The following is a 23,064-nucleotide window of genomic DNA, read 5'->3' on the forward strand; positions in this document are numbered from 1 at the left end:
GCTCTTGTTTCTCACCCACAAAAATACGTGAGGCTCATCTCCTCCTCCCAGCCTTTGCTCAAGTGAAAATGTCCTCTTGCAACAGCCCTCAGGTTCCCAATCTCACCCATCTTTCCCCTCCCCCAGGAACCATTTAGAACCTACTTAGGTCCACTGTGACCCCTTCCTCTGCACAGACCAAAGCTATTCAGCCTCATCTCATGTATCTTAGTCAAACACAGACCAGTGACTTGGCACCCATGCATTGCATGTTTCTCCTGCTAACCAGTGGATTACCCAAGGAGCTTCCAAAAAGTAGCATGCCTGTACCCACGCCAGGTCCTCTGAGTGAGCATCTCAGGGCAGGGCCCAAGCACAGGTATTTTTTTAAGCTCCCAGGTATTTTGCATCCAGGGTTGTGCCATAATTTTCTGTATCTTCCAAATGACTGACACCTCTATCCTGCTGGTGCACTTTGAGAATGCTCAAAAGGGAAAGTGTTGTGACTTAACTCCCTCATTTGACAGTTACCATCCTCTGTGATTCATTGAACCGATACCTAATGACCATCTGCCATTTATCAGATGCTAGTCTCCACTGGGGATACATCAGTGAGTAAAACAGACAATTCCCTGTATATTACCTATATCTACCTCTATCTTTAGATCTGGATCTTTACCTATATTATATGTAAAGATACATCTATATTACATAAAAATACCTATAGACACACAACCATGTGTTGCTTAACAACAGGGAAACATTCTGAGAAATGTGTCATTAGGTGAATTTGTCCTTGTGTGAACAACATAGAGTGAACTTACACAAACCTAGATGTGGTTGCCAGCAGCTGGAATGGGTGGGGGTGGTTGGGAAACGTTGACCAAACAATACATATTTATAATTAAGTAAGAAGAATAAATCTAACAAGATCTGTTGTACAGCAAGGTGATTACCGCTAATGATGATATACTATATTCTTGAAAAACGCTAGAACAGTGGATGTTAAGTGATCTTACCACAAAATAACCATGCAAGGTAATGCACTGTTAATTAACTAGATTTAACCATTCCACAAGGTACAGAAACTTCAAAACGTCATGTTGTACATCATAAATACATACAATTTTACGTGTCAACTTAAAAAACAAAAATATATATTTGATAAATTTGACTTTGAAAAAAAAATAAATCTCATGCAACTAAAAATGGTGCCTTGGCATGAGGCTATGATGTCATACACATCTGGATTCCTAGCTCTTTTAATTATGCAGGAGATAAACATTAAACCAAAGATCCTCTATTTCACCTTTTTTTGCAAGCTGCTTTTCATCGTTCTCTCACATTAAAGTATGAGAGGGAAAAAAAAAAAAAACAGTAAAAGGAGTTCTTCTCTTTCAGGTGCAAGGAGGTTGGTGGTTAATTCCTGGACTTGGTGTAGAGACTTTGTTTCAGAGCAACTTGAGCCAGCATTATTATCAAAAGGGAATTTAGAAAAAAAGGAAGAAGGGGATGAATAGTGAGAGGGAAGAAAAGAAGGAGGAAAAGGAAAGGGACAAAATTCCAGCTTCTCATAATTTCCTTCTGAAAGGTGTACACTCCCCATGGTGAGACACACTGATGCGTAAAGACCATCCCCTAAGGAATGGGCTCCTTGCTTTTCCTAGTTAGTACAGGTTGAGTATCTCTACTCCAAAATTCCAATATCCGAAATGCTCCAAAATCCCAAACATTTTGAGCACCAAGGGGACACTCAAAGGAAACACTCACTGGGGCATGTTGGATTTTGTATTTTCAGATTAGGGATACTCAACCAGTAATAAAATCTGTTTTTTGTGGAGAACAGAAAACATAACCCCCTTCCTTTCTCTATTAACCAAATATCCACTCCAATCACTAAAACCAAATTAGTCTAACGAATGAAACTGTTCATACTTCTGCTTACACCACGAGTAATGATGGTTTGTCAAGAGCACACATCAGCACAGAAAGCTTCTGCCCTGGCCATGCAGCAAACTTGGGGAAAAGGAAGGAAATTCCAACACAGTGGGAAAGCCCAACACAGGCACTTGACAGATGACTAAATAAATTGCCTTTTATGAACCCAAAGAGTTAATACTTTGTAAAACCATCTGCCACTCAAGTCTTGTCCCTTTGGGAGTTCATGCCATTTACATAATAATACTCTACATGAACACCAACCCCAAAGGATCCCAAATGACCAACTCTTCCTCTAATCAAGTTGGCCTGAATAAAAATGCATATCTTGGTTGTGTAAACACTCTTACGGTCAACAATATTTTACATAAGTATTCCTGTGATACATTATTTTGAAGCATTATTAATATACCTTTAGCAAAACAAATTGTGCAGTAAATCAAAAGAGAACATTCCAAAGCCCAAATATAATCTTGGATGCTGACTGTACATGGCCCCAATAGTTCATTAAAATAAGAAACAAAATCCATTTTTAAAAGAGAAATTACATTTGAAAGCTTTTATAAAGAATACGTGGTTAAAGTTATACACTTGAGGAAACATGAAATTCAAGATAAAAAATAAATAGTATTTGTGGATCTGGTCCATTACAGTAAAGCAGTAAACCAAATATAAGGTGAGCATGCAACACTTTCCAATCACACACATCAATTATTTTTGCTAATAGGTGCAATGCAAGCCAATTATCTAAACATCTAACTTCTCATAATCACAACCAGTCAAGAGTCAAAAGGAAGCAAACTCTTTCCTAAGCCATCGCAAAATTCAAGCACTAAAACCCACAACCTTCATTCGTTAAATTATTTACACATTGAAACTGGGTACCATTACTTTGGAAAACTGTTCAGCAGTGTCTTCTATAGTTAAATAATATCCACACCATGTGACCCAAGCAGTTCCACCCCTGGTCCCTGTGGTAGGGATTGGCCAACTACAGCCAAAGGCCAAATCAGGCTTGTTGCCTGTTTTGTATGGCTCAAGTGCTAAGAATGATTTTTACATTTCTAGATGGTCCAAAAAAAAAAAATCAAAAAAGGAATATTATTTCATGGCACGTGTAAACTATATGAAATTCAAATTTCAATGTCCATAAATAATGTTTAATTGGAACGCACATTCCATGTTCATTCATTTACAGATTTTCTATGGCTACTTTTTGTTACTATGGCAGTTAGCAATTGAGACAGAGTTGAGTTGTTGTGACACAGTAGTGTATGGGCCTAGCAGAGGGGACTGCTTACTATCTAGCCCTTTATAGCTGTTCACAGACCTCTGCAGTACGCATACATGTGTTCACTGAAAGACACGCTCAAAGATATTCACTGCAGCACTATTTAAAAACAAAAGAAGACAAAACCCCTGCAAACTACCCAAATGTAGTTGGGGTAAACTGTTGTTCGTTCATACAATGGAATAACATATAGTAATGAGAATACACGAACAGCTACAGAAAACACCATGGATGAATATCACAAACATAATGTTAAGAAGTCAAGAAGAAAAAAATTCTGTGAGATTCCATTTGTCTAGGGTTCAAAAACACTCAAAATAGCCTTTGCAGATAGAAATCAGGATGATGGTAACCTTTCAAGGGTAGAGTAGTCTCCAGGAGGGGATATCAAGGGGACTTCTAGGCTAGAATGATCTTTACCTGGACATTGGTTACAAGACGTATTCACTTTGTAAATATGATTCAAAGTGGACACTTACGATTTTGCATGTTTGTTCTGTGTTATGAAAAGTTACATAGTCTTGATAATGTGACTCCTTGACCCACAACCAAGTAGAAATGACCAGTGAGCACTGGGGATGGATGTGACTGGGAAAGGTAGGTTCAGGGTTAATGATGGGACCCTTCCCAGGTAAGATGCCCAGTGGAAAAGTGAAAGGATTGCTCAGCACAGGACTTGGCACATTGACCACTCAATCCATGTTCACTGCAGCTTCTGCTAGCATGCAAAACAGATGAGAACACAAAGCAGTACTAATTACGACCTCAGTACATCCCTGTATACAGGATGGGCACACAGTTTCATAATGATGACAATCTGGGTCATTATGGAACAATTAAAGTGCTCTGACACTAAAGTAAAATCTCATTCTTCACTTCTGGGCTGCCTGGATTAGTCATCCCACCTCCACAAGCCAGGAGAGGTCGTTCTCCAAAGGTGTCCACCACAGGCACCTATTTTCCAACACTGAAAAGGTGTCATCTCCCTTCCCAGTAATTCTTTCCTTGTTCATGTCAACTCTAAGAACAAATCCAGCCATGACAAGTGTGAAGGCCCTGTTCTATGGTTACACTGTGTTTAAAATCATGGGTGTGCTATTTTCTGAAAAACTTCCATCCCAAATGGATAGCACGCATTTCTTTGCTTTAATGAAAAACTGTGTAATCAAGAAAATAGAAACTTACAGCAAATGCCTCACTTATGATACCATCAGACAATGAGGGCTTTGCATAGTCAGGAAGGTAAGTCCTTCCACTGATATTAAAGTATCATTAATAATTCATTCACCTTATGCAATTTTGTAAAAAGTGAAAAACCAAAGTGAATATAATTAAATACTCTATTAAGTTTTCAGTTATTGCATGATGAATTATCACCAATTTAGTAGCCTGTAGCAATACAAAATTATTTTTTTTTATAGTTTCCGTGGGTCAGGAATCTATAAATGGGTTAACTGTGTTAACTGTGTTACTCAGGGCTGCATCAAAGTGTTGGCCAGGGGGGCAAGGACAATATACGAAACCTAAACTTTTGTACCCTCATAATACGTTGAAATAAAAAAAAAAAAAATCCTGAAACCCGCCCCTCCCCCCCAAAAACAGTATTGGCCAGAGCCACAATCTCATCTGAGGCTCAGGGTCCCTTTTTTTTTTTTTTTTCTTTTTTTTTTTTTTTTTGTTGAGACAGAGTCTCACTTTGTTGCCCAGGCTAGAGTGAGTGCCGTGGCGTCAGCTTAGCTCACAGCAACCTCAAACTCCTGGGCTCAAGCGATCCTACTGCCTCAGCCTCCCGAGTAGCTGGGACTACAGGCATGCGCCACTATGCCCGGCTAATTTTTTCTATATAGATTTTTAGGTGTCCATATAATGTGTTTCTATTTTTAGTAGAGACGGGGTCTCGCTCAGGCTGGTCTCAAACTCCTGACCTTGAGCAATCCACCCGCCTCGGCCTCCCAGAGTGCTAGGATTACAGGCGTGAGCCACCGCGCCCGGCCAGGGTCCCATTTTAAACTCATTCAAGTTATTGGTAGAAAGAAGTCAGTTCCTTAACAGTTGTAGAACTAAAGCTTTACCTCTCCCATCCTCCCAAAATCCATTTTTCAGCACACATCCCAATATGGTGTAGAAATGGTTCGCCTTTTATGTCACGACAGCAAAGAAAGGCAATCTTCGAGATGGTTTCTCTTCTGACACTCATTTAATTCACGTGGAACCCATCCATCCAGCTCCTTTACCTTGCCAAATGTGTTTCCAATGGTCCAATATTGTTGGAATGGTAATATCCAACCTTGCAGCTAATTCACACATAGGTTGAGATGGATTCATTTCCACTACAGCTTTCAGCTCATCATTATCCACCTTGGTCTCAGGTCACCAAGTGGCTCACTTTCAAGATTAAAATCACACTCCAGAATGGAACTTCTCAACCATCAATGTACTGTGTGTTCATTAGCTACATCCTTCCCAAACACTTTGTTGATATTTCGAGCTGTCTGTGCTGCACAATGGAACTCATATTCGAAAATAAGAATTTTTTACTTATCCACGGTTTCACAAAAACCGCTCTAAAAAAACATTTGAAAGCTAATCACAAGCCAAAGGGTGCGTGTGAAAGACTGAGGATGTACCTTCACAATAAAAATAAAACAAGAAGTGTCAAAGTGAAATGTCAGAGATATCAACTATCCAACTTATAAACAGTACTTAAGGAAATCAGATATTTCATACTTGATAAACTAATAACATTAGTAGGACAAAAGGTTGCAGCTCAGTATAAACATTTCCTTTTGAGAAATAACTCTTTTGTTCTGCTACTTTTGTTGTCTGTTTGTTTTGATCAAGGACAACATGGCACCACGTCGTCGGCTTCTCAATGTGGGCCAGCACTTACTACAGGTGTAAGGACTAAGTACTGTGCTATGCTCTGTAGTTGGGTTCTTGCTCCAGGATTGTTGCTAAACTTGAGAAGTGCTGGGTGCCAGGCCATTCCGCAGACTCGGTTTGCAGGACTCCATGTTGGGCTGGTTAGGAGAGGCAAGGCTCTGTCATCCCACTTCCTGGATTGACTCCTGGGCTCCCACTCATGACCTGTGACCTTATGTGAGTTCTTAACCTTAACCTTCTCAGTTTTTTGCAAAGTGGGGACAATGTTCCTTATCTCAGACTGTGTGTAAGCTTAAGTAGGATGGTAATCACAAAGTACTTAGTGCCCTTTAGAACAGGGCCCAGAACCAAACAGAAGCTCAATGAATGCTACATATTTATAACTTCATAATTGTAACACATAATTATTTCTCAACAGGGCCAAACTTCCTTTAGAAAAATACCGTTTTCTCCCCTAAAATGAAGCAATCCTTTTGGAGACAGCCTTGTCCAGCCTGAGACACAAGCCCACAGCAGGTTCAATGTTGACGCATGTGTGCTTTTTACAATTATCAAAAGATTGTATAATTTCTTCTATTATTTTTTATTGAGGATACATTCACATGGGACAAAATTCAAAATGCAGAAAGAAATATGCAATGAAAGCACCTCCTCCCACGCTTATGCCAGCCAACCAGGTTCCTTTCCCCAGAGGCTCTTGTAAATCTTTTCAGAGACACAAACACAAATGTTTATACAGTATTTTTATACCTCTCTTCCTCTTTTGTACACAAATGACAGTACATCATGGATACCATTCTATGCCCTGCTTCTCCTCTGTGTGTGTACATCTCCACCTAACGATATTTCTGGAGCTCATTACATATAAGAATCTACAGCTATTCCTCAGGTTTTATACAGTTACATAAAAGTCTACTTTGTGGATACATCCTAATTTATTTAACCTGTCCGTTATTCGTGGACATTTAAGTTGCTCTCAGAACGTTTCAAGCACTAGCCATTGCCAACAATGCTGGAATGAAAAACACTGCACGTATCTTGAATCTTTCTGTGCCATTTGAAGGAAAAGACAGACATTCATGATGGATTCTCATTTACACATCAGAAACAATGCAAAAACCTGGGATTCTAAATAAACTAAGTTCTATACTGAACTCAACTAAGGCCAAAAACCTCCTGTTTCCAGGGAAGGTTTTTGACCTCAGAAATAAATATATGTACATTTATATTTATTTATTCATTCTTATTGTGTATATGTATTTATATACATATATATGTATTTACATATTTTTTTCATCTGAATTCATTCTAACCGGGGACTTTACAAGAATTTAATTATACTTTTAAGTGAGAAATCTGAATAACAAAAAGAAATCACGAATGGCTTAGAATTCCAAGCGCTCTCAGATGCCATAATCAGGAGCAGCCTTGATGACTCTTTTCTGAAAATGTAGACTTGTATGCTAACATTATGTTTTGGTCTAAGTCAGGACTTTTACGGGAGTGGGGGTGGGGTGTCGGGTACCGTTTCACAGAATCACAGGGTGCTTGTGTGGTGACATGAAGTCCAGGGCAGCATGATTCGAGTGTGGTCTGCAAACTGTCTGCTACCATTCTACAATAAGTACAGAATTAAATAATGTAATCATTCAGAAACTTAAGAGCAATTTGACAGTATGTTTATGAGCATTGTATCTAACAAAATATTAGGGCTTATATTTTTGTGTATCTTTTTCTTTTTATTATTTTAATAAATCATTCTCATTGTGCTTTACAGAAGAATCAGCGAACCATGGACTAAAATTAAAAAACAACAACAAAAAACCCTGCATTTGACCACATATAGATGGTGTAGACAACCTCCGCCTCCTGTAGGATTCTCCCAGGATGGACACCCCATGGGAGTGTAGACGCCTGCTGCTGCTACCTTGATTTCTACAATGCCCCATAGAGAGTGTGAAGAGAAGAGGCAGGGAAAAGGAGGTTGTCACCTTTAATAAAAACAAAATTTACCTTTTTGCATCAGTTAAAACATGAGAATACAATCAAGAAAGTTAAAAGTCCACTTCATTGCTAAAAGGTGAATTTGAAAGTTTAGGAGAAACCACAAAGGCAATTGCACTGTGGTCTCAACGAGAACAATGTCAAACATTAGCTGATTCCAACTGCAACAGCCCTGCGGTTATTAACAAAACACCAGATCTGGGTTAGTTTTTACTTTAATTAATCTAATGAACTGGGTGTCTGGCTTCAGCAGACATTTTTTAAATGTCACTGCGTTCCTCGGGGCAGCAACTGAACTGGTGGCATGCTCTCCTGTACCATCTTGGTTCCATTAACTCTTGCCTACGGTGACATTTTACATCTGCATCCTCATATGCTCTGTGCCCTGATAATGTAGTCAATTTGTGCTTTATTAACCTAATTAAAATACAGAAATGTTAGGTAACAGAAATCAACAAAATCAGAACAATTCCTTAAAATAGACCACATCTTTAATTTAAAAAAAAAATGTATATGAAACTATAGCTGCCAGACTTTGGTTACCCTAAAAAGTTCATGGATTCTAAATGCTAAACAGGGAAAATGCTGATCTAATTATAAGAGAACATACTATTTAAATCCTAGGTATTGTATTAATTTAGGCTTAAACATCAGTAGGCACGCTCAGTAGAACTGTGGATTTCTGAAGACTTTGCAGGCTGAACAGTAAGTGCCCCTATATAAAACTTGCAGGAAAATTTGAGATAATGTTATGTTCACCAACTCTACTCCCACATTACGTTAGAACAAGAACTCAGTCTTTTTTAATTTGGGCTTCCCAATGCTGAGCACAGAGCAGCCACTCAAATATGAAATGAATGCTCCCTTGGAAACTAAATGAGCATTTTTTAAATTCTGCAAATCACAGAACATACTTGAAAACAGGAAAAGAGAAGAGAGCTTAACACATCTCTTTAGGGGCTAATCTGATTCACCTTAGGTGTACCCCACTTAGAACATCGTTTCAATTTAAGTTCCTCTTGTTCTAAAAAGATTTACTATGGCCTAAAAATGCTACCCTTAAATCAAATACTCAAAGAATTAGAGAGGTGCAGATAAGTACAAATCAGAGACCCACTCAGATGTAAAAAAAAAAAAATACAATGTGTTTTGATTGCCTTCTTGAGCTGAAATCAGAGACCTGCCTCCAATTCCACTCACCACAGGGGTGAGTGGGTGGGGAGACAGTATTGGGAATCCCAGAGGGAGACTGATGGTGTCCCCAGAAAAAGAAAAGGTGCGATGGAAACTTACACTGGAAAAAGTCATTTAAAACATCCACCTGAGTGAAAAGCACTAAGAAAAGTCCTGGCTTATGATGGCAACTGCTAACCCCAGTGGCAGCTGTTCCACCTTCATCTATTTCCATTTAAAATGATAAGGAAACTCAGAAAGAAATGCAAACTAACAAGGACTCTGGAATTTAGAAATACTGGTGATATAGGCCAGACCCTGAGAGATATTTCTATCAATGAAACCATGAACAAGTGTCTGAAGCAAAACAGCAAGCTCATACAGGAGGACAGATTTCCATCCACGCCTCTCCATACCCCCATTGCCAATTCTTGGCAAGAACCTTCTTTCTGAAGCAGCCTAGACTATTTCATCAGCCCAACCCAAACCATCCCCTCTAATACCACTCTTTCTCCATCGGTTCTCACTCAGTCATTACTGCAGCCAGGGCAGAGGAGCAGGCCAGGGCACACTGTGTCTTGGTGCACAGACTGGCAACAGGAAGGGGCAGAAAGAGCCACCCACGCAGTGTCCCACCAAGAAGAAAGTTTCTCCTACTGCATTCATACCAAGAAAAAAAAATACACATGCTTCCATGTATTATGAATGAATACCCCTTAAATAATCCCGTACAAAATGATGGGAGTAGGTCTTTCCTATTGAGAAAGACAAGCTGAGCTAGGTAAATGACTAGAACATACTAAGAATTTGGCAAAGGACAGTCCACTTAACCAGTCCTTCAGCTTGTGATCTGGCACAGATTTGGGACAGCAAGAAGGCAGACAGACAGTGTCAGGGACCAAAGAAAATCCTCCTAAGCCTGGACTGGACACTCCTCATCCAGGCAAAAGCAAACAACACACAAATAATAAGCAACAACAATAACAACATCAACAAACATCTACCAGCATTTATGATAAACAACAAGCAACAATCACTAGCAAACAAATTAAACAAACAATAGTCCACAAGAGCCAACAACAGAGATTCTTCTAGCAAAAAGATTTTGTAAAATAAAATAAGGGGAACAGTGTATTCAAGATACCAGAAATAAAGTGTTTTGTTTTTGTTCTGTTTATAATAAGAAACAGAAACTAATCCAAGAAAACATGACCTTAAGAAAAAAGAGAGACAAATGAAAAGGTCGGGGTGGGGAGCAGTTGAGATGTGAGTGCAAACTCATAATTAAATCCTATATCAGAAGAATAAATTATACACTCCAAGTAACCAAATGAACAAAATCAGAGAACAAATATGAGATGCAGTCATAGAATGCAAAGTGTCAAACATAAAGAGATGAAAACAGTGTAGGAGAAGGTAACAGATACAGAGAAAGGAAAACGTAAATTCTAAATTATAGGTAATGGAACTCCAGAGGAAAGGAGAAGAACAAACACAAGAGAAACTACAAAGAGTCAACAGAAACAAGCTGAAAAGAGGCCGGCACCTGACAAAGAAAAAGGATCTCTGAACAGCAAGGCAGAAGTAGAATCCTGTGGAAAATTTTAAAAATAAACTTTAAAATCCTATATGTATTAAAAAAAAAAAAAAAGGAAGAAATGTTTAGAAAAGAAAAAAGGCATTGATGGAAGAATTACCCTTGGCAATATCAAACTCCAGAACAGAAGAAAGTGACTTTCAGAGCGTTTTGAGGGGAAAAGATCAGGAGAAAATAATTCTACATCCATACGGTTTTTCATTTGCAAAAGCAGCAAAGGCACCAAAAGAAGGTCTGCGAATGTGCTCTGCAAACAGTTACTCTGAGAGGATAAATAAGAGATAATCTAAACAAAGAATTTAAGAATGGAGGTGGGGGGAGGGAGGAAGATGTGGTCTAAACTGCCTGCGTGGAAGCAGGCACCGAAACCAGGTCAAAGTAAAGACTGAGCTCAGTAGCTGTTGGAAATAAGGTTATAAAGTGGAATGCAAATGTCAGAGTAGGTAAATTAAATAAAGTTATTAATAACGGGATATAAAATCAGCAATAATAAAACGGATGGCAGGTGGGTGAGAAAATTACCAGAGAAACAGCTGCTAGAACAGAACTGAACTGATACGATTTCCTTCTACAAATATCCACTGAGGACCTTTGTGACCATGGTGCCAGGGGACATGAAGGTGAGAACTAGAAACAGTTTGTCATGAGACTGAACAGCAGAAATACTAGAAGAAAATTTAAAGAAGTAAGGGGAAAAGGGGAAGGTTTCTATCTTTCAGAAAAGCAACTTACGCAAACTGGAGCACTAGGGAGAGGCTGGGCCCTGGTACAGGAAGGGCAAACATACGTTTTTTTAAAATTCTAAATATGATCCAGCCTATATCAATATTAATTTATGATAAAGTTCACATGCATTTGAATTTTAACCTCTTGCTATTTTTATAGATCTTTGGAACAGGAAATAAATACGAAGCTAAAAGACATACAAATACCTATACACACCCCTCAGTGGTGGTGTTTATACAACTTGGAACTGGACTCACTGCAACAGAAATGAACTTTACAACTACTCCCCAACTCTACCATGAAATATTTGCACACGGAACCCAAAGACCTATCAATTGCCTTCACCTTAAAGTACCGGGTAGGGCTTAGGGTTGGCAAAGTTCCACAGCAAAAGCTTTGTCTGCACGAGGCAGACAAAGGAGAGCAAGAGAGCCAAAGAAGACCCGAGAACCCCGGCCACGTTCACAGACAAGGTCAGACGTGCACACCCTCCCCACCTGCCCAGCAGACTCGGCCCCCTGCTCAGCCTCGCCAAGTTACAAGTACTTGTCACTGTTCTCCCCCCTAACTATGATTACATGCTGTCTCCCTTTCCTATGCTGTGAGGTCTCCTGGAAAAGGGACAGCATCTCATCCAGGTTTGTAAGCCCACCCCTCATAGTGCCTGGTATTCGGTACACGCTCGACAAACGGTGTCAGGATGAACTAAGCTTGAAGTGAGAAGAAACACGTGACGTGCAGAAACAAACAGGTTCATATTTCAGATCCATATTTTGACGACAGGAGTTCATTTCTGAAGAGACTTAAATGTGCCACTCTTTCAAGAGAGTAAAATGATGTTAGCAGGTTATATCTTACTGTTTTTCACCCAAGATTACCACAATGTTTTTAAGTGACAAGTAATGTGAGGAGACGAATAGAGTGCAGCGCAGATGACAGCGTCACCTTGTGCCACTCCTGCGCATTCACAGACAGGTTTGGGTCAGTCAAAATCTCTACATTAATGTTTCTTCCACACTATATAGAAAAGAACTCGTCAGCAGAGATTCTGCAAGCTGCTTCCAAGCTCATAGAGAATGCACGTCTGAAAAATACAAATGAGAGAGACTGAAATAGAGCAAGTCATTTAGCATCACATGTGGCTAATGTCTTTAGGGAAAACATTTCTATAATTGTAACTTCCTTATTTGGCCTTCTGATAGGAGACATTTATAGCACCAAATGTAAGATGCTGCTAGACTTGGGAGACATAAAAACACATTTCATAGAATAATGAGAGACAGAAAAAAAAATGGAGCTCCTCTAGCCACTTGGAAAGTTTATGAAGCATATACAACTACACTTCTCTTAGTACTTAAATTCCACTAATGATAATTCCTGATAAATCATAAATGGCCGAAAATAATTTGACGACTTCTTTCTTTGCATTACTATGCCATTTGCATTAAACTGAAATACTACCACATTAAAGAAAAAAAAAATCATTATTTCCCAGAAGATTTTAGTTACGTTCATTAAGCCCTATCTTGTGGACTTGGCAAACAGAAGTCAGGAGAGGAAGTAATTATTAAACACACTTTGTACTGACAGTCACCCTATCCAGTTCTGCTGAAGGTTACATACTCAATGCACACCAAACATTTTCAATATCTGTAAAAAGGGTGGGGGACCAAATTTTTTTTTCAGACCTTCGTTTCATTTACTTTAATATTCAGTATTTTGAAATTAAGCTCAGGTTCACGTATTTTAAAAGGAATATGTAGGATCTATCCAGGTTCTAGAAGGAGGATGGGCACTGCCCACATGGAATCTTCCTTCTCCTCCTCCTAAAAACCATGAAAAGCAGCTAGAAGAATAACTAGAACATCTTATGATGTTTATTTTAAATAATGTAAGTGGGGGTGTACCCACGCCACCAGGATCAATGGCTTGGGCAATGATAACTGTGTGCAGGGGAGAGGTGGGGACAGGGAGTAACAGGGTAGGGAGTGAGGGGCACTGTGTGCAGAGAACACTAGCAAACATTCACCACCAGGAGAGGGGCCCAGGCTCAGTGGGAACTGCTCTGAGCAGACCTTAGAAGGAATAGGGCAGAGCAGGGAGTACAGGAGACGCAGAGAGAAAAGGCATGGAATGTGACAGAGGAACAAAGAGTCCCTGCCATGTAGCAAACAAACTACAGATTCTAGTAGCAAGAGAAGAAGCTACAGGATGCCGAGAAATCGGGAAGGCTGCTGTAAGTCTTCCACCCTCACAGGATACTCCTGCTAGTAGAAAATTCAAGAAAACACAAATAGTTTGAATATGAACAAAAAACCAAGTAAAACAATCATATGCAGTGTAAGAAAAAAATAATTATTTCTCAGCAGAAGAAAATTCACCAGAAAACAATATAACCCCAAAACTAGAAAATTGCAATGAAACATTCTAAAAATTCAAAGGTATGACTAGAAAACAGGAAGGGAAAAGAAAATGCACAGAACTCAGGAAGGATGAAAAAGAAAAAATTTAAGAAATGAAGAGTAGGCCGGGTGTGGTTGTTCACGCCTATAATCCCAGCACTGTGGTAGGCTGAAGTGGGAGGATCACGTGAGGGCGTGACTTCAAGACCAGCCTGGGCAACAGAGTGAGGCCTCATTTCTACAAAATATAGAAAATTTAGCCAGGTGTAGTGGCACATGCCTGTAGTCCCAGCTACTCGGGGGGCTGAGGCAAGAGGATCACTTGAGCCCAGGAGTTTGAGGTTACCGTGAGCTGTGATGCCACCACTGCACTCTAGCCTAGGCAACAAATCGAGACCCTGTCTCAAAAAGAGAAAGGGAAAGGGAAAAGGAAGGAAAGGAAAAAAGAAATGAAGAGTAAAGTACAAGAAACACACAGGAAAACAGAGACCCTAGAAAACACAGTAACAGCCATAAAGAAGAGAATTGAGAAAAGCTATGAAAATGAAACAGGTAAGACAAAACTGATAGATATACAAACCAAACAGGATAAAGAAATAAATACATATGCCTCTGCCTAAATTAAAAAAAACAAAGCATAAGGGATATTGATCTGTAGTTTTCCTTTTTGTTGCATCCTTTCCTGGTTTTGGTATCAGGGTGATGTTGGCTTCATAAAACATGTTGGGGAGGATTCCTTCCTTCTTGATGTTATAGAATAATTTCTGTAGGTTAGGCACCAGTTATTCTTTGTAGGTCCGCTAAAATTTGGGTGTGAAGCCATCTAGTTTGGGACTTTTCTTTTTAGGAAGGTATTTTATTGCTGCTTCAATTTTGGTACTTGATATTGGTCTGTTCAGGAATTCTATTTCTTCCTCATTGAGTCTAGGGAGGCTGTGTGTTTCTAAGAATTTGTCCATTTCCTCCAAGTTTTCAAGTTTATATGCATACAGGCTTTTAAAGTATTCATAGATGATATTTTGTATTTCCGTAGTATCAGTTGTAATTTCTCCTTTTTCATTCCTGTTGGGAGCTTGTTAGAGCCCTTTCTTTTCTGCTTCTCGTTGATCTGGCAAGAGGCATGTCAATTTTGTTTATTTTTTCAAAGAACCAACTTTTTCTTTTATTAATCTTCCATACAGTTTTTTAATTATTGATTTCACTTAGTTCTGCTCTGATCTTTGTTATTTCTTTTGTTCTGCTGGTTTTGGGGTCAATTTGCTCATCCTTTTCCAGTTCTTTGAGATGATTCATTAGATTATTGATTTGTGATTTTTCTGTCTTCTGGATATAAATTTTCCACTCACGACTGCATTAGCTGTGTCCCACAGATTTTGACAACTTGTGTCTTCTTTATCAATTAGTTCAAAGAATCTTTTTATTTTCATCTTAATTTACTCCTTAACCCAATAATCATTCAGCAGAAGGTTGTTTAGTTTCCATGATTTTGTGTAGAGATGAGAATTTCTATTAGAGTTGATTTCTAATTTTATTCCACTGTGGTCTGAAAAGATGCACAGTATAATTTCTTTTTTTTTTTTTTAATTTGTTGAGACATGCTTTGTGGCCCAGGGTATGGTCAGTCTTAGAGAATGAGCTAATGAAAAAATGTGTATTCAGTGGTTTTTGGGTAGAATGTTCTTTAAATGTCAGTCAGGCCCATTTGTTCTAGAGTTCTGTTTAAGTCCATTGTTTTTTTATTTTCTGTTTGGAGGATCTGTCCTGTTCTGTCAGAGGGGTGTTGAAGTCTCTGGCTATTATGGTGTTGCTGTTTATCATTTTGTTTAGATCAAGTAGTATTTGCTTTATGAATCTGGGTGTACCTGAGTTAGGTGCATAAACAGAATTGTTATGTCTTCTTGTTGAATCGTGCCCTTCACCATTATGTAGTGATCATCTTTGTCTTTCATTACTTTTGTTGATTTGAAGACTAAGTTATCTGAAATCAGAACTGCTACACCAGCTTTATTTTGGCTTCCATTTGCATGCAATATTGTTTTCCAACACTTCACCTTGAGTCTGAATGTGTCCTTGTGGGTTAGATGTGTTTCCTGAAGATAGCAGATACTTGGCTTGTGTGTATTTATCCATTCGGCCAGCCTATGTCTCTTTAGTGGGAAGTTCAAGCCATTCACATTTATTGAGAGAATTAATAAGTGGGGCAGATTTCTGTTCATCATGTTGAGTTGAATTTTCTTGCTTTGTTTTCTCTCTTGAGCCACTGTGGTGTCTGGCCTTTGACTTTTAGCTTGTGGATGATTTTACACTGGTGAATATTTATTGTGCTGATCCATGTGTAAATGCTGTTCTGAGTACTTCCTAGAGGGCAGGTCTTTCTTAATGAATTCCCTCAGTCTTTGCTTGTCTGAAAAGGTCTTTATTTCTCCTTTGTATAAGAAACTTAGTTTTGTAGGATACAAGATTCTAGGCTGAGCATTATTCTGTTTGAGAAGAGTGAGAATGGGGCCCCAGTCTCTTCTGGCTTGTAAGGTCTCAGTTGAGAAGTCTGAAGTTAGTCTGATGGGTTTTCCTTTGTAGGTTACCTGCTTCTTTCACCTTACAGCTCGTAGGGGGACCTCTTTCGTGTTTATTAAGGAAAAAAAGACATTCTATAAAAAAGACATCTGCACTAGAATGTTTATAGCAGCACAATTCACAATTGCAAAGATGTGGAAACAACCCAAGTGCCCATCAATACATGAGTGGATTAATAAAATGTGATATATGTATACCATGGAGTTCTAATCAGCATCAAAAAATAATGGTGATCTAGCACCTCTTATATTATCCTGGATAGAGAGCTGGAGCCCATTCTACTAAGTGAAGTATCACAAGAATGGAAAAACAAGCACCACATGTACTCCCCATCAAATTGGTATTAACTGATCAACAATTATGTGCACATATAGTAGTAACATTCACCAGGTGTCGGGCAGGTGGGAGGCAGGAGGAAGGGATGGGTATATTCACACCTAATGGGTGCGGTGCATACCATCTGGAGGATGGACATGCTTGAAGCTCTGACTTGGGTGGGGGCAAAGGCAATATATGTAACCTAAACATTTGTATCCCCGTAACATTCTGAAATTTAAAAAAACAGAAGGCAATTGCAATTTAAAAAAAAAAAACCAAAGCAATGGAATAGATCAAATATGTGCGATCTAATGCAGGCAAACTTTCCTGAAATAAAGTACTACTCAAAACCAGGGGTTGGCAAACTGCAGCCCACTGACCAAATTCACCATCACAGCAGAGGTGAGGAGTTTTGACAGAGACCACAAGGCCCACAAAGCTTAAAATATTTTCACTCTGGTCCTTTCCATTAAAAGTTTATCGATCCCTGCTCTAAGCTGTGAATTGGAAGGCACAGGCACACCATGTGCCTGGAAACACAAAAACATGTGATAGGGAAATTGATGGACTTTAAAGATGAACAATCGTTTGGGCAGAAATACCAAGCCACTTATATGGGAAAGCAAATTAGGTTGGCAACTGACTTTAACATCAGCATTCGATGCCCAAAAATAATGGAGCAGTCCCTCCCAAGAAGGAAAAAATGAACCAGGTACGCGTGCTTGGAGGGAATGTTTTTCCTGAGAGTCCTTCCAGAGAAATCTACCAGAGGACAAGTTTTTAATCTAACCAAGAGATGATTGGAGAAACTTTAGCAAGAAAGACCTGGAGACTCCCAAGTCTATTTCACAGTAGAACCAAGACTTCAACAGAAGTGGGGATGCAGATGACCGGAGAGCATGCGAAAGCTGTGTGCACTCACAAAGCAGCAGCAGCGGCGGCAGCACAGCTCCTAGACCACCTCATAGGGAAACAGGTGAGGCAGAAAAGATGGCACTGTCCGTTGATAAATCTTATTTAAGGATACAAAGTTAAATACTAAGAAACATCACACAATTGACCAAAAGTGGAGGTGGAAGAGGAGAGGAAACTGAAAGAAGAAATTATAAGTTAATTTCACTGTTGATCATCTTAAGAAACCAATAGACATGGTCTAAACTAAAGGAAAAGGAGACAGAGCTCTTGGGAATCTATTCTCATAGAAGTAACCACTAACAAAAATATAGACCTCTATAAATACTGAAAGTATAAAAAACACATTGCTCGATAAACAAGGTGGGGAAAGATCCTTTAAAAATGCAAACACACATGTGCACACATAAGTAATACATAAATGAATACCACAGAACTAAAGCAATCATATTGGTCTTATCAATACATAGAAAAAGGTTTAATTCAATAACCTTCACATGGATGAAAGAAAACCCTTTTCTATGTCAGGTACAAGAGACACCTAACACAAAATGAGTAAGATTCAAAATTAAGTTAGGAGCAATGGTATACAAGACAAATGCAAACTAAAAAAGTGTAAGGGTCATGTTATGATCTTGCCATTAAACAACATTGAATTAAATAATGTAAATAGGTAACACAGATGAGTGAATAAACAAACAGAAGAGAAAACCTAAAAGTTTATAGAAACAGACCTAAATATATTTGGGAATTTAACAAATGATGGCCTATCAAAACAGTAAGTAAAGACCAAGTTGTAAATGTATGTGGCATAATAACTAGAGAGCCATTTAGAAAAAGATAAAATTGACTCCACAACTTCATATAGGATAAACTCTAAGTGGTTCAAAGATTTACTAATAAATATAACACATAAAACTACATACATTCAATGAAAAAATAAAGTGTATTCCTCTACAACCACAAAGTACAGAGTTTCTAATTATAATTCAAACTGCAGAAGTCATAAAATAAAATATTAATAAATTTGAGTATGAAAACTATTATGTGACTAATATTTTAACATATATACACACACATATATCTATCAGTACAAAGTTCTACATAATTCATATACACACACACACCAAAGACAAAATGGAAACACAAAAAACTGGGAAAAAAATATATGCAACATATATTACTGACAAAGGGTCAACATTTGAAGAGCACTAAAAAATCTGGGTAAGTGGAATGATCATATAGCAAATAAAAAAATAAGACATTTATAGGAACAGATAATTCATACAAAAGGAAATATAATTAGCTGGCCTTTCGATAAAAGATCCTCTTAATTTCATTCATAATAAGAGGAACACAAATCAAAACTACCATGATCTATTTCTAATCTCTCAGATCAGCAAAATTTCACAGTTTGACAACACTGTTGGCAGGATGTGGAAAAGCAAAATGGTACAACACTTACAGAGACACTTATGAGTTTGTAACAAGAAGTACAAAATGATTTTCACACATACGCGCACATGATATTCAGTTATTGTTTACAATGCTGTTTATACTTCAAACGATTGAAAACAAAAATGCCAACGAATAGAGAAATCTGGGGGAAATCTACAACATATCCACATAATGATGTACTGTGCAGTTAAAGAAAGGAAAATCTCTAAGAATAGGTGGGATATACTGCCATGTGAATAAAAACATGTAGAACAATGTATATAATTCCTTCTCTTACATTTTATAGCAAATGTGGAGGATTAAAATATATATTCATCTTTGCTTTCCAAAAAGCATATTCATATTATTCATATTTTCCAAAAGAAAAACCAGAAATATAATAAAATGGTTACTGCTATAGTGTGCCAGAGTTTTCAATTTTGATTTAAAATTTAAAATTATACATACTTACATGTTAAGTTTTATACATAAATAAAAATGTATGTGTGTATATGTTTATGTATACGTACGTGTGCATTTATACAATTCTATAGTCAAAATCAATATAGACAGGTATATACAAATAAATTTTACTTTTATCCTTGCCCCCATAAGTAATCATAATACTCTTGCTTCCTAATACCATTAACAAATTATTTTACTTATTCTATTTATTATTTATTTGATTTATTTGAAAGATGTTTTGAAACAGCATTACTAAATTATAACTAATGATAAAACTACTGAATGAAGCTTAAAATATCTTTGTTGATCTTTTGTACCTAGAATGCTTTCATTAAGGAGAATTTGTAGTCAGAATGCTTTTAAATAAATCAAATAAGAGAATAAATCATTTGTTAATGGTCTTAGGAATCAAGATTTTCAGTGTAAGGAAAAGGCATATAATTATGAAGTCAAGATAAATACAAACACTGTATTTATGAAATAAATGGCTTAGAAGCAACAGTACCCCAATAGCAATGAGCACCCCAGTGCTCAGAAGTAGGAACCAGAATCCTTAAAGAAATGGCTGATTTCAACTCTCACACAAGAAAGGTTCAGTATGTGCTGGGACATCTTGTTCTGGCAGAAAACAGGAAAGCTTTCAAAGATTTATAGAGTTGTGTCGGGACACAAGTTGAAAAACAGCCACTGAACAGTTTTGAGAGTTTGTGCATCAAAAAGAATAACGTCTGTAGTTGACTACAACACACTGAATCTAGAAAATTTCATGATTCTGCAATAATCATCAAAAAAAAAAAAAAGAAAAAGCCAAAGGGGAGAAAAAAACTCATTTGTCATCCTTTGAAATGGCTATCAAACCAATTTCTTATCTTAAAAAAAATTATAAAAAGAAAAAAATCAGGCCAGGTGTGGTGGCTCACACCTGTAATTCTGGGAAGCCAAGGCAGGAGGATTGCTTGAGCTCAGGAGTTCAAGACCAGCCTGAGCAAGAGCAAGACCCTCTCCCTACTAAAAATAGAAAAAAATTAGCTGAGCAACTAAAAATAGAAGAAATTAGCCAGGGGTGGTGGTGTGAGCCTGTAGTCCCAGCTACTCGGGAGGCTGAGGCAGGAGGATCGCTTGGGCACGGGAGTTTGAGGCTGCAGTGAACTAGGCTGATGCCACAGCACTCTACCTCAGGCAACAGAACAAGACTCTGTCTCAAAAAAAAAAAAAAAAAAAAAATCATTTAACTTTCCTTGCCTTTTCAAAGGATTGAAATGGACTGTGGTGATAAGGTGAAGCTCAACCTTACCAAAAAAAAAAAAAAAAAAATTGCTGGCTAGTATAGGAGGAAGGGGTGACAGAATTAGAAAATCATCATTCTGCAAATTCTAATTAAATCATTGATTCAGGCAAGAATTATCAACTGTTGTCAAAACCAATAAACAGTTCACAGAAACTAAAGTGAGAACATACATTCTTTATTCCATTCTAGTATCCAAAAAGATTTTGTATACAATAAAAACAAAAACTAGAAAAATTTAAAATGAAGAGAGAAAAAAAGACAAATGGGGAGTAGGTTAACTGTCTGCCAGGAAGTCCTGCCACATGCATTTGTTTAGGGTGGGACAAACCTCTGTCTGACCCTAAAGGTATCTGCCTGAAGAGGGAATGTGCCTCGCTACCAGATTCACAGTGTCTGTTAGTCAAAAACAAACCCTTTCTCATCTCAGTAACCACAGATACTTCGGAGGTCCTGAGAGAATCGCCCCTGTGGGCTCTCACAGAGCCACACCAACTTGTCCTTCACAACACCGCAGATTATACGTGGCAACGTGCTTTCTTGGACGTTTCTTACAATGCCCTTCCATATAGGTTAATGGTATTTTCCAAAAGTTAGTTCAATAAAAGCAATTCTACTGGGAGCTAATCCAGTCCAGACATAATTCTGATAGTCTGGCCTAATCGAGGGAAAGATTTCTGGGTATATAGAATCCAACTCACCACATTTTACTCATATGAACAACTGGCAGATTCGCATTTCCTTGGCGGGGGGTGCAATTTGGAATACATAGCTCTCAAATACTTAGATTCTGAAATTCAAGTGACATTAATGTCTTTGCAATTGACTGGCTTTTCTTTCTTTGAAACAAAAATATGAACAGAAAAGCCCTTCCATGATCTTGCTAAAAATAGTTCCATTTTTTTCCTTATTCTAATTAAAGCATGCACACACACGCACACACAAACCCCTTATTCTAACACATACTTACCTTGTGTGCTCTCATAACAATAAGATCCTTGATGGAAGGTGGGACCCTCTGAGCCCCAAAGAGAAAACAAAGTCATCTGACTTCAGAGACCATGATATTACAACACTGTACCCAACGGCACATCCACCTCTCAAGAACCATGGATTCTGTGCCCACGTTTCTGCCACATCTGGCTTGGGAAGAACATGAAGATGGAACCCAAACTCACTTGCCATGTTTAGTGACCTATGTAAGCTGCAGAACAGTCAAGCCTGACCCAGTGTGCTGGGACCTGCCTCCTCACACAGCTTTAGGCTTCAGGGGAGAGAACTATTTCTAAAGCCTCCAAAGAGGAACAGTTCTAAGAAGCCTGAAGATTCCATTCACATATCAAATCCAGACAGAAACATAAATGATAACTTTTCCCTCCTCCTTTCCCCAGCTACTGTCATTTATAAGCTAGCCCCAGTAAGACAAATAAAAAGAGTTCTGGGTTAGAATCCCAGCAATCTCTTACTCTTGCGGAGGACAATGATAAACACTTTATTTTGGTACATGTTCTGGGAGACCTGCAGTCAAAGTCCACTTTAGAAACATGCTATACAAGTGTTTCCTTTTTGTGGGAACAAAAATTAACAAACTATGCCAGTAAACCTATTGTCTCCAAATAAGATCTGTGCGCTCCAGTGCCCAATGACATCTTATACACGTTCTGAAAAAAAAACAGAAAACGTGTCATGTCATAAAATTTGAGTAATACCTCTGCCCAAAACCCATACTTACTGCTGTTTTATAACAAAAGTTCAATGTTTGACTTTGCTCAAATAAAACTATAGACTTTTTGTTTCATGTCAACTCAGCCCTTCATTTCTGCTCCAGGAGACACAGGGGACGGGGTGTCACGAACATCCTCTGCTATTTGAAGCCTTCACCTGTGTCACCCATGAAAAGCCTGGCAGTGAGCTATAACCCCATGGTCAACAGCTGGGCATGTCCTATATGAACACTGCCTAGCCTCATCTTGGGTAGAGAATGAAGAGGGCTATAAAATAATCCCCAGAAAAGTCTTTGCCTCATGGAATCTTGAAGCTTCAGGCTCAACATGTTTATAAAGATTCACAGTAAGGCCTG

General features: G+C 38.3%; 1 protein-coding gene across 6 annotated transcripts in view; it reads right to left on the reverse strand.

The window, feature by feature from the left end:
• The window catches only part of KIF16B (kinesin family member 16B), a 266,306-nt gene that overhangs the window by 141,863 nt on the left and 101,379 nt on the right, over nt 1-23,064 (reverse strand). The gene's annotated exons all lie outside the window — the stretch shown is intronic.

Source organism: Eulemur rufifrons, chromosome 20 (genome assembly GCF_041146395.1).
Source record: "Eulemur rufifrons isolate Redbay chromosome 20, OSU_ERuf_1, whole genome shotgun sequence".
NCBI lineage: Eukaryota > Metazoa > Chordata > Mammalia > Primates > Lemuridae > Eulemur > Eulemur rufifrons.